Source organism: Sebastes fasciatus, chromosome 21, assembly GCF_043250625.1.
Source record: "Sebastes fasciatus isolate fSebFas1 chromosome 21, fSebFas1.pri, whole genome shotgun sequence".
NCBI classification, from domain to species: Eukaryota; Metazoa; Chordata; class Actinopteri; order Perciformes; family Sebastidae; genus Sebastes; species Sebastes fasciatus.
Window position 1 is genome coordinate 16,908,704 of NC_133815.1, and position 13,607 is coordinate 16,922,310.

Here is a 13,607-nt window from a genome sequence, read left to right on the forward strand (position 1 = left end):
AGAGGAAAGCAATATAAAGGAGACCTTGGTGATTGAAGTAACAGAGATGTTGAAGTATACAGTATGTTAAGAGACAAATCTTTGGAAATTGAAAATGAACCACTCAAAATGTCCATGTAGCCTCTGTTGAGTTCAGTGTTCAGTTTATGTTCCTGAACGTGACTCTGTGAAAACTTCACTTTTCCAAAGGAATATTTTCAGTTTCTGCAATGTCAGGAATACTAAAATAAAACTGATATAGCTGTAAAAGTTAGTCAATAAAGTCAATAAAATCAGATGGTTGCCAGATCTGGACAAGATGTTTGCAGTCGCAGTTTCTTATCGATCCACCCAATTTACTGTCTGTTACCTTTCAACCTATAGAAATAAATGGAAGTCAATGCCAGCAAATAATCTTTCAAATACATTTTTTCAATGCAAAATGTGTCACTTTCATGCATATCTTATTTTAATTAGCCAGTTTAACAGGTTGCAAGATCACAAGGTACGATGTACAATGATTATTAGGCATATAAACTATACAAAGAACATTTTGAATTGGCTGTAAATAACAGTGACTGTAGGATTCTCCGTTCTTCCCCTATAGACAGAAGCTTTTTAGATGCCTCCCAGCTCATTATAAATGATAGGCATCTTGCAAACAGGATTATTCCGCAACATTTTTTGGAGGCTAAACTAAAGTGTAATGGAAGAAAAAGACAAGCTCCCCATGTAGTGAACATTTCACGAAGCTAACTAAGCATAACGCTCCTTAAAAATACTTTTGTCCCATTGTCAGTCGGACCCAAGACTGTGGAATTTCTCCCCTGTTGCTCTCAGAGCAAGCCCTTTGCTCTCACTGAATGATCTCACGATGAGATCTCCAAGGAGCATCTAATATCCCACCTGCCTCAGCCACAGAAACCCAATAAATCAATCAGTTGTGCTTTACAAGCCTCTGTGTGTGTTACCCATTCAGGAAATAGAGAATCCCTGCTGTGAATCACAGCTAAAAACCATCCTGACTGACAGAACAATGAGGCAGACGGGAGATGGAGGAACACGGTGCGTAGTACTTGTTTGTGCCTCTGTGTAGATGTGATTTTTGTGTACAGCCCGTGAACCCCCATCTGAATGTGAGTCAGCCTCTGATCCCGGCTTTCTCCAGGGAGGCCCGGGCTCTTGGCAGAGGAATGCATGGGAGTGGGCTCCTTCAATAAAGGCAACTCTCTTTCAGGGCCCCGGGACGGCCCTGGGCTTTCCTTTTCATCCTTTCCCTCCCCTGTCTCTCTGGACCCAAGTGGGCTGCTGCCTTTGCTACTGCTGCTGCTTCGTTTCAAGCGTAATGGCTTTTCCTGGAGGCTGAGGGAGAAAGACACAGAGGAAGGGAGTCCAGAGCTAAAATTATGACTCACCTACTGCATGCCAATGTTAAGCACTGGGTGTCAAGACATCTTGTTAGAGCTCAATGTGGTTTTGTCTTGCGTTCATTGACGGACTATGAAGCAAATTTTACATAATGGCCAAACGGTTGAAATTACAACTTCCGTGTCCGTCATGTGACGCCATTGGGCCCAAAAAGACTTTCCCACAGACTAAAGCCAAATTCCGATCCAGCCCCTAGACCCTCTCCCTACCCACTTCCCCTCCGTTTGCGCGCAAAGTTAAAGCTGAAGTAGGCAAAATGTTGGCATCATTGGGCAAAGATTCCATAATAACCTTTCAGCATATTGTAATTCAAGTGTTCTGAGAGAAAACTAGACTTCTGCACCTCATCATGGCTCTTATTTCAGGCTTTAAACAATCTAGCCCGTGACGGAAGACTTTGACCAATCACAGGCCACTTCAGAGAGAGAGAGCGTTCCTATTGGCTGTGCTCCGGTCGTGTGAGCGGCGCTGACTACAAACGGAGTTCACTTACGGACTGGGAGGGTGTAGGGGCCGGATTGGAATTGGGCCTTTTATTGGGAAAGAGACGTCTGTAACTCAGTGGATAATTTTTTTTTAGGTAAATCAACTTCCCAGTACGAACACTTGAATAGCCCTTGTTTAAATTATTAGGACCTAAAAGTTGTAAAATGCACTAATAGTCGAATCTGGAGTTATCTATTTGGAGGCGGAAATTTGCCAACAGATCCGTCAAGTCAAGCTTTTGCTTTTTGCATCACCGAGCAACTTGAACGGGAGCATGCCTCCAACGCTGTATCCAGTTCTCTTTATACATCCATGGTTTACCCCTTGCTTCCCATCTTTATGCTAAGCTAAGGGGCTGTTGGCTTTAGATTCATATGTAACACACAAACATGAGAGCGATGCTGATCTTCTCATCTAACTCCAGCAAGAAAGCCAGTACGCATATTTCAATTTCAACGGACAATTCCTTTTAAAGGTGAAGAAAGACAGTTTCACACTTATACCTACCATCCACTTTCCAAGGCTTTGCGACGTCTCTTTCAACAATCCACTCGATGCATAAATTGAAACTTGCATCCATTGCTCTGTAGTGTCATTGAGGTCTAGCAGATGTGTGGCTGCAGTACAACTAAGCTTTTTGACAGCTATGATATGGGGTGAAGAGAAAGTCAAGGGGGACATTAACAAAAAAATAGAATAGAAGAAAAAGAATGGAAAAAAAAGAAAATCAAGAAAGAAAAAGTAAAGGTAGACAAAGCAAATGGAAGTAATGACAATAGTAGTAAGGAAACCTGAGAGAGGAGAGGGAGAAAGAGAGGAACAAAGGCAAGTAAGGGGGAAGTCAAAGATTGGATGGAAGGGAAAGACACAGAGAGGGATAGACTGGTCCCTGGCCTGCAGATCAAAGCTGGCGGTGAGCAGCAGCTCCAGGACGGTCCTCCCAGCACCTGCTGCTACCCCGCAGCCAAGTCAAACACATTATTCCAGCAGACGCACTGCTTAATGGCTTCTGTGGAGAGACCTTTACCGGGTCCATGACTGCCTCTGCAGACGCTCAGAGGAGCAGGCCGCCCTGACACACACACACACAGAAACACTTCCTAAAAGTCGTTCTTACTCACTGCCTACACATAGTGACACACACAACTTTCCTATGTGTGATCCATCCGATCATTTTATTGCACATCTGCTTGAGAGTGGAGAAATCGAGACACCTGTCGGAATCATAAACTCACTTAAAGTATCCACGGATTGATGAAGCACGTATACAATAAAAGACATTTAAAACACCTGATTGAAGCATCGTGCCCCCCCGTCTGCCTGCTCTAATGCAGCGCTGTTAAAGGGACCTGGGTTGTGGTTGGACCTGAGTCAATACGGAGCAGAGAACAAATCATCCTTAGAAAAACAGTAAACATCTGTTTTGTGACTTGGCCACCTCTCACTGGCGATGTCAGCCTGACCTCAACGAGGCTGGGCCCCTTTTTACATTTTCCATGAGAGCAAGCTGGAGTACCAGTAAGTGGGTGACAGCATCTGTGATTTCTTTTTTTTTTTCTTTTCAAAAAGCGGGGAAAAATAAAAACAAACCTTGACGCAATGAAGGCAGGTACTGGGGGCGCTCTTAACGTGTCTTGCACTATGTCCAAAAAGAATAAAACCACGGACGGTCTTTATATACGGCTTTTGCTCAGGCAAAGCGAAGCCTCATTGGTTATTGATGACATTTACGGCTCGCCGCATATGAAATACTGTCTGCTGAAATATCACTTTAGAGCCCTGCTTTCCTTGTAGCTTCAAGCCTTCATGGCAGCCGCTTGATTTGTAGGTTGTAAATGATATTTGGATGCGCCGCACATGTGAGAGCAACTTAGCGTTTTGTCATTTCTTGGACAAAAACAACAGGTATGTCATCCTACTGATCTTTGTAGGGAAAATGTTCTATTTCAGAGGCTGGGCCCGGCTACAAAGCGACACGGAGCTGGTAATATAGTCTTGAGGACACTTTAGCAGAGTGGATGCTCTCCAATGTGTGGGCTTCAAGGAGATCTCTGTTATTATTTTTACCAAAATATTAATTTGTGTACCATATAGCGTTTGATAAGGCTAAGGGGGAGAGATGAATAAACCCTTTTTAAAATTGTAAGGGACTTAAAACATCTCAAGCATGCAACATTCATGCATTTATAATTCCTTTTAATGATGGTTAATTAGAACATTAAAAATATAAAAAATATAACATGGAGTTTCCAAAGGCCCTAAATTACAATGACTCATTGCGAGCCTAACTATACTATGCAGCTGAGCTAAAAACTTTCCCTCTGAGGCACCAATGGTGATAGATAGAAGTGGCTGGCCTGTAATCTGGAAACATCAGGAAGTCCATAAGTCCTCTTTTCTCGTCTTCTCCTATACTCCTTGTTCTGTACCATTTCCTCCTTCTCTCTCTGCCCCACCTCAGCCCCCTCACAATCTGGCCACTGTATCCTGATGGCTTTACCAGCAGGAAGTGGGGCTTTTACAGTGAAGGCTCTGGACCAAGAAGCGTCTGCGAGAGGCAGAGTCCAAGTGGAGGTGCAGTCCTGTCACCACCTGTTGTGTCTCACCTCAGTGTTCAACAGAGTGCAGTGCTGTGCCACTTCTTTTATTTTTCAGACGCTTGTTAACATAGACAAGGCAAGGAATGGTAAGTGATAGCCTGAGTCTCATGAGTCAATCGTAAAGTTGTAAGCAGCCCTGTCATGAGTCACACCGGATGTTCAACTATAGGAGACCGTTTTTTGTGTCCCAAAAGTGTTGTTGAGTTATTTTGAAGTTGCATTATGATGTGTTTTTTAGTGATGTTTGCGACGTGTTTTCCGTACTTCTGTTACCTTGCATATTTTACTTAGTTTACGTAGTTATTTCAAGCCCAATCATGATGTTTTTCCTAAACCTAAGAGAGTGGTTTTGTTGCCTAAACCTAACTGAGAGGTTTTGTTGCCTAAACCTAACTGCAGCAGATAGTTTTATTGTGTGGCGCAAAAATGACACACAAAAGAGGCATAGCTAGTAATGAATGCAAAAGTCTAAAATGCGTTCTCAAGACACACGGAATATCCTTGTAATGTCATGCTATTTATACTCCTTCCCATGAGATCAGGTTGCATTAACAGTATGTAAACCGTATTAAAAAGTCAATGTGTTTGCATTTTACATAAGGAATTAAACACTAAAATTAAATGAAAATCTGTTGGTGCCATAGGGGCACTATCTGGTCACCAGTCAAACTTTTCTTGCCAAAAATGTCAGTTGAACTTCATTCACACTTTGCTCCGAGAAGATGATCGAAGTTGACAATCTAGAGGAAGTCATAGTTGTAACAAGTTTTCCATAGGTGAGTAAAAAGGTCTGTAAAAAGCTTCCAACAAATTGAGTCGTACATGTAGGGGAGACCGGGGGCAATTGTAACATCTCAAATTGTACCAATCAGAAATGAGACAGAACCATGAAACTCATATCATTATAAACTATTATTATATCATTACTGATGTCTCATACTTGAAAAAGCTTTTCTGCGAAGACTTTTTTTTTTTAGATATGAAAGTAATAAATTGTTCGATGGATATTTAATTGTTTTAACTATATCTATGTTTTAGGTAGTTTATTGTGGTCCTTGGTATTTACATGAAGTTATTGCATGTGTTGTTACAATTGCCCCATATGCTGTTGCAATCGCCCCTGCACGTGGGGGCAAATATAACATTTGACTTATAGTGCAATCAATATTGTGACTCTAACAAGTAGAACACAAATACAAGTTGCCTACATACAATTTTAATCCAAATAGTTCAAAAAGTTTTTGAGTAATGGCATCAAAAGCAAAAATTGTTACAATTGCTCCTGGTCTCCCCTATTCAGCTTGGCCAATCTGTAGTGAGCATTTGAGCTTCTTCATGAATGAATTAATGTGTTTTTTACACATAGTCATATATCAAAACCATTGAATGCCACATTCTTCAATCTCTGTATTGCTGCTGTTTTCAGGAAAATACCTACTATACTAGTTTTAATCCTTTGCCAATACTTATACTAATTAAAAAATGTTGTGGCCATTCATTTGTTGAATCAATTTCATGATGTTTGAAGCCGTGGGTCATTTTTGCAGGAGAATGTTTTTTCTCAGATAACAGGAATTTCCCAGTCGCACCTGTCGATATCCAACCTGTTTACAGCCGCAGCGTTTCCAGCAGTGGGAAAGCAGCTGACCCTGTGAGTACACAGGCCTTATGGAAAATGATGGTAATTCCAATACTGTTGATACCTCAGGAGACTTGGCACAGCTTTAGTCATCCACCTGGATCCAGCCGATAGCAGTAGAGAACATAAAAACACGTGGGATACAACGGGAGTTGTCATGGTAATCCACAACCTCCATAATCATTTCCTATATCCCTCTCCCATATCGGATTTCTCCTATTATCCCACGCTTACTATTATCATTTAGCATTTTCTTTCTTTCACTTTTCATTTCCATCCTTCTCTTTATTTCTCTTTTTCTCCACTCTTACTTCCTCTCTTTCTCTATTAGCCACCTAGATGAAAAGACAAGGAGCTTTCCGATTTCCGTCCCATAAGGTTTGTTTCTGGGATTGTTCCAATCACGTAGGAGAGCCCTTTCCCCGCTTTCTTTTCCCAGCACAGGTGCCTGCTGCAGTGACTCTCGTAAGCTGTCTGCAAATGACATTGGTTCCCCTCCGTTGGTCACATCCTGTGTCCCGGATATGATACTGCCATGAGTCTCTGTGTTCCTAATGGAAACACGTCTGGCTTTGGATTGCATGATGTCCAGTTGTGGGAAGACTGAAGTGCTGAAAGCAGTTCTACAGACAGAGTGTCCATCCAACAAGGTAATTCCCATATGTTTACAAGACAGAATTAGATTTGGTCAGAAATAGCCTCTGAAATATTCTAGCTAGTCTTCTCTTAGAGGTTTTCTCAGTGTGTTCCTTGGCAGTGCTGAAAAGCAGACCCCAATTTGAAATAGATACTGTTTGTGAGCGGTAGCCTACAGCTGTTAGAGAGGAGGGTTCATGCGATTTATTTCAATTTTATGATGATCGAGTTTAAATTACTTCATGAAGATGTTTTTTATGTTCACCTGTGGCAGCACTGTGAGAGTATATGAATCTGTCAGGGTGAAATTTAAACCGACAGTGCAACATTTTTGGAAATACGCTAATTTGCCTTTGTGCTGAGAGCTGGGTTAGAAGATCTCTTATATCTGTGACTTAAAAGGCTACAGCCAGCAGCCGATTGGCTTAGCTTCGCTCAAAGACTGGAAACAGGGAAAAACAGTCAGCCTCGCTCTGTCAAACGATTTAAAGTCTGCCTACCAGCACCTCTAAAGCTCACTAATTAACACGTTGGAGGTGGGGCTATTTCTTCAGGAAGTGACTGCTCCCGACCAAGAGATAGTCCGGCACGGTCGTGGCTAAAAGGTAACCCCCAAATTGCGAAAAACTTGCAAAAACTCTTGCGAGACTTTGCTGCCGAACAACCTATCCTAACCTTAACCATTCGAGGTCAATGCGTACCCTTAACTACTCAAGTTCAATGCCTAGCCTTAACCATTCGAGGTCAATGCGTACCCTTAACTACTCAAGTTCAATGCCTAGCCTTAACCATTCGAGGTCAATGCCTAACCTTAACTATTTAAGGTCAATTCCTAACCTTAACTATTCAAGGTCAATTCCTAACCTTAACCATTTAAGGTCAATGCCTAACTTTAACCATTCAAGGTTAATGCCTAACGTTAACCATTTTAGGTCAATGCCTAACCTTAGCCATTCGAGGTCAATGCCTAACCTTAACCATTCGAGGTCAATGCCTAACCTTAACCTTTTACACTTCGGTTTGTATAAGGACTAAACAAAGTCCAAAAGAATCTAGACAATCAAATACCTTGTGACTGACCAGCCTTACATACAAAGTATTTTGCTCTGGTTGAAGCACTTTTTCATTTATAAAATATACTTGTATAGAGGTATGTAGACACACAGAGTCAGAGACACCTCATGAAGAAAGTCTTAGCACCCTGCCTAGAGTTATTGCTCACTCTCTGAAGTTAGTGGCCTACAACAATATCTAACTATAAGCATGGACTGTTTTTAAATTCACACACACTGCTCCTCTCTGTTATTTTCTGTCTCTCAGTTCTCACTTTCACCCTTTTTATCACCTGCCGACTCTTGCACTCTCAATTAAGAAAATAAACAGAATGTCCTCGGGTCCCCAGGGTCCATTAATCTTTCTTTTTCCTATTACACCATGCTATAACTGGCCTGGCAAGGTGCCTGGCCGTCAACAATGGGTAACCAGTAGACACCCACAACTATGCAGCCCCCACTTCACCAGACAAAATGTAAAATGTGTCAGCAGCAATTTGGTCATATTAACCACAGCTATATGACATGTTGAGATTAAATAGTGATGTGTGGTTATTGGCTTGCCATGGTAACAATAGAGCCCCTTTGGGAGGGTCCGGGCGTATGTGTAGATGTTATTTATCATGTATAAAAGTCAAGCAAAATAATCTCATATATCATTTTTCACCTCCAATTAACCGTGAAGGCGTTTGCGTTTCACTGAGTGAGCAGCGGCTGGAATGTGAGAGCGTAGCGGGAACTGTGGGTCACGATCGGACGTCAAGGCCATTTTTTTATATAATAGCTCAAATAAACTTTAGTGGGTGGGAGTTCTCGTACTGCTGACACCTTCATGTCAGCACAGTGGGGCTAAATCAGAGAGGGAATATGATCATAGCAGTCATAACAGTTCAGACAAGAAATACCTTTGATGTGAAATGGAAAAAGCTCAAGAAGGCAGCACTCAGTGTGTTCTTTCACACAGCGGCACTTACGGGTGTTGAACTTTTTGAAAGGAATAGATATTTTGAGTGGGGTTATGTGCAATTTATTTCTTGGAAATAGTTCTGACCCCTTTAAAATGGCAAATTGTAATTTTTTTACACTTTGATTTTCCAATGGATTAAATAAACAAGATAAAACGTGTTAATTAGTGTTTTCCCCTGTCTCCAGTCTTAAAAGTACAGTGTGTAATGATGTGGTTGCAGATTGCAGCCAAGTGCAAAACCGTGGTAATGCCGTTCGCCTCACTCAGAGGCCATCCTTACCATAATAACACTTTAGAAGCAACAGAGGTCAGACGGCGGCTGGCGATTCCATGGTTTTGCACTCTGTGGCTCACGTTACCGCAATTTCACAAGCTTGTCGGAGAAATTCTGAGAACTACGAGGGCATTTGGGTAACGTAAAAACACAAAAGGCTCTCAATAAGCCAGTGATTGGTTTGTTCGTTCTGGGCTACTGTAGAAACATGGCGGAGCAACATGGCGGACTCCGTGAAGAGGACCCGCTACCTATGTAGATATGAAGGGCTGATCCAAAGCCAACGAAAACACAACAATTCTTAGTTTCAGTTGATTATATACTAAAGAGAATATTATATTCCATTTCTGATAATTGATCTCCCGAAATGTTACACACTGCTCCTTTAATGCTAAGCTAAGCGAACAAGTTGTTGGCTACCTTCATATTTAGCATACAAACGTAAGAGTGGTATCAATCTTATCATCTAACTCTCTGCAAGAAAGCGAATAAGCATATTTTCCAAAATGCCAAACTATTCCTGTAACCCTTTTGGCTATCATGAAAAAATGAGCCCCCACACATGGAAACAAATTGATGTGTTTCTTGTGTGCATACCTGCTATGGAGAGGCCAAACAAACTATCTTGGTCCCATTGCACAATTCAAAAAGCATTCAGCCATCTGCAGACTGCTGACCCTTTGGGTTTGTCTGTTGTTTTTTTCTCCTAGTTTGCTCCCTGCAAGTGAGGTCACGGCCAAAAAAGTAAGAGATCTCAAGTCACCTTCAAAGATAAAGTACGTTTGAGCTTTTACAGCCGAAGGTTAAAGGTCGCCTCCTGTCAGCTGTGAGGTCAATGTAGCATCATCTATCTCTGCGAGGGAGTCTCTTACAAGTATATTGCTTCTCCATTGAGTGTTCGTACTCCCTGTGGACAGAATAATCTGTGTGTGTGTGTGTGTGCGTGCTTCTTTAACAGTGGAATTTCAATGGTTGTCAAGGGAACAGCAGGACAATCTCCTGACACAAGTTGGTCTCAAAAGTACCGAAACACACATTCACACAGCGAACTTCATAAACACCTCAGCCTCCTGTAGCATATGCATCTAACTTTAGACACTGACTGTGCATGGTAGGATCATTTTCACCCACTTTTAGCATAAAAACATTCAAGGCCTGGTTTTATGAAAGAGATGCGACAGTCTGGAATAGTGTTATAGTGCGCTCTGGGCGACACCTCCGTCTGTTTCCATGCTCTAACCTCTTCCTTTCCTCATCCCACTCTTCCTGTTGTCTGGATGAAAGGAAAAAGGGGGGATGATTAAAGAGAAATACTGTAGTACATATGAAGGCTGTCTCCCTTTGGTTTCATGAAATCATAACTGTGTTAAAAGTGAAATGGAGAGGAGAAGGGAGGACTTGCCAAAGAGCTGTCAATCCATGAAGCCAGCAGGTACTCGCTACTCTGGGAACAGACTCACACAAACACACTCATAGATGGGAATAGATGCATGATTTATATACACTGTCGCCATTACGCGAGGCTACAGCCCCCACGAGAGGCACTATTTACCCAGTGTAATAAATTGGATTAATTATATTTGCCTTAAAATGTTCTCACTCTCAAGCATCGTTTCCATCGTTGAGGAGGCAACTCTGACTCATATCTGACCATCGGTGTAGAAAACCAACAGTCCATCTGTCACCTGAACCAGCGGTGATGTGACACCTGAGCAGTGGTGCCCATATTTTTACAGTTTAAGCAAAACGCTAACTTTGTCTTCACTTCATCCTGAGTCTATTTTCATAATATTTCATCTTTTCATGGATGTTTTAATAGATTTATACCAATAGGTAATCTAAGAGTGGCCAGTTTGTTCTAGAAAGACAGCCTTAGGTGTGAAGGAAACTTCACACTGCCTGCCAAAGCGGAGCAGTCGACCAGAACTTACTGGACCATTTATAATAAACTAATTTGGCTTTTCCTTACTCTACCAGAGGTGAAGAAACTCTCAAATGTCTCTTAAATTATATCCTAATGACATTCACTGAGCCTCCTAGTATGACTCCATTGGCCTTCCTTTAACATTTAAAGTGATATTTCACATTTGAGATTTTGTAAACGTCATATTCATCATCCTAAATATGGCGCTGCACTGTTAACCTTGTGTCTACCCGTCTATAAAAGGTTCCATATGGTTACCCATAATGTAAATGGGGATGAAGGGATGTGGCACATCTATGTCACCCAAAATTTTGAAACATAATTATGTATGGGGATGCTGCCTTCACTCAGAATAATGTCAAATTCTGTAAAGTCAATTTTATTTATATAGCCAAAACCATAAATCACCAGTTTGCCTCAAAGGGCTTTACACTCTGTACAGCATATGACACCCTCTATTGGTAGATCCGGTAGATTTTCAGGTAGATTTATTTTCTTTAACATCACAAAGCAAATATATGATATTCTAGTGGAACCACAATTGATAAGAAGTTCTGTATTGTACTGTTTTCTTTAGACCACACCAATCAAAGTAAAAGTCTGAATTCCTGTGTTGGCATTAATAAGACTACTATAAGTACTATTTTAGCTCAGTTTAGATTTACCTATATATTCATTAGAATGAGCTATACAGACATGCTCCTTCATTGTTATTAAATCATTGACCTCTTAACCTTTCTGGATACTTTCCCAGAGGTGTGAGTGACACTAAATGGGTTACTGCAAATAATAAACACAACAAAAAAAACAATAGTATAATAATAATTCTAATTACTATTGTTCATGGAGACATTAAACCTGCAGTAGGCAGAATGTTTTTGGCATCATTGGGCAAAAATTCCATAATAACCTTTCAGCATATTGTAATTCAAGTGTCCTGAGAGAAAACTAGACTTCTGCACCACCTCATGGCTCTGTTTTCAGGCTTTAAAAAATCTAGAGACTTTGGCCAATCACAGGTCATTTCAGAGAGAGAGAGCGTTCCTATTGGCTGTTCATTCAACAGAAGCAGCTGTCAATCACTCGCGAACTCCGATCAAATGGTCAAATTAGGCAGCGCTGATCAAATATAAATCAATATTCTGTAACTGTAATGCCTGTGAAATCTTAAAGATGTCATTAGGAGCACTGGAGGACACCGTAGGAAACAGAGGCACATTTTTTCAGATTATTTGTCTCATGCACTACTGTCAAGATATAGTGACTGTTTAATAGAAATAACTTCTTTTAAAGTGACTGTTTGTAACTTCTTACACGTATAAATCACCCGGGTCGGTGTCCCATGCGCGCTTGCGTGTGGCTACGCTGCTCAGACTCAGACTCCAACACAAACTACACGGAAGCACTAAAATCGCAAAGTTATATCTAGTGAAGCCCGTCTTGCAAAACAGTGTTGGCCGCGGTCGGAGGATGCGGGGGAGACCGTAGCTTTGGTCTCCAGGGCTGGAGTCTCTGCTGTACTCTGCTCCCCTGCCTGCTTGCCTTCACTCACACGCCGTTCTCGCTATTTCACTCCACTCTTACGTGCATGCGCGCACACTACACCCTGCAGAAGAGTTAGTTTAGCTCTGAGAATATCTAGTAAATGTACAGTGGATGTTTGTGCAGAAATAACTGCTGCAGCTCCTCCAGACCAACAGAGGTTTCCTGTGTCTTGTGAAGTGACGGGGCTCCGCAGCGAGAAACATTATCGTCTCCGACCAAAACTCCGGTGTCTCCCCTGTTCCCTTCGGCCACGGTCGGGAGGCTGAAGCAGGAAAAGCCAACACTAGGATCAGCAGTGATTCATGGAGAGACCTTCGTCTGGTCAGCTAACATTACTGCCAAGCAGGTCAAATATAGAGTGATATTGTGGTTTTAGCTGACGTGTGTCGCCACACTGTTTTGAGCGATGCTCGTTCATGTCTATGTAGAGCGAGCACAAGCACGAGCAACAGGACGTCGACTTTCGTTGACTGAGGTGTCGCTGTTAACAAGCATTTCTGATTCTTACAAACAGTTCCTTTAAGGGAACAGGCCTCTTACTTTTCAGTTCAGACTCATGGTTATTTCTGGCACTGAAAGCCACATAGCCTAGGGCTTTAGTTTTATGTAATATCTCAATAATAAGTCAAAGAAGTCCGTACAATTGTGCATACTGTCCTGTAATGAATACAGACACAAATAATGTGAATCGCAGAAATTTGAGAGATAAAACCTCTCGGTAATAACACTGCTTTGTTGCTGTACTGAGCTATTTAGGCCACATGTAGAGAAGGCAGAAAGACCCTGCATGCAACTCTGCAACAGTCCGTTTAAATAAATACCTTATGACTATTTCAGTCTATCATGCAAAACCATGGGACAAATGCATGCATGCATGCATACACCATTGTAGGAATAAAGCACTGTATCTTCTTTAGTTTTAGTGAGATACAGTATTTACGTCTCCCCTCCAGTAAAGTCGCTTTTAGGCTTCCATACTTCTTCAAAGAATGGCATGTGTTTGAACCTGTCAGCTTGTGCAAGAGTTGCAAAGCGCTTTCACAGGCTTTCACAGATCTACACAACATCCCGTTAGCA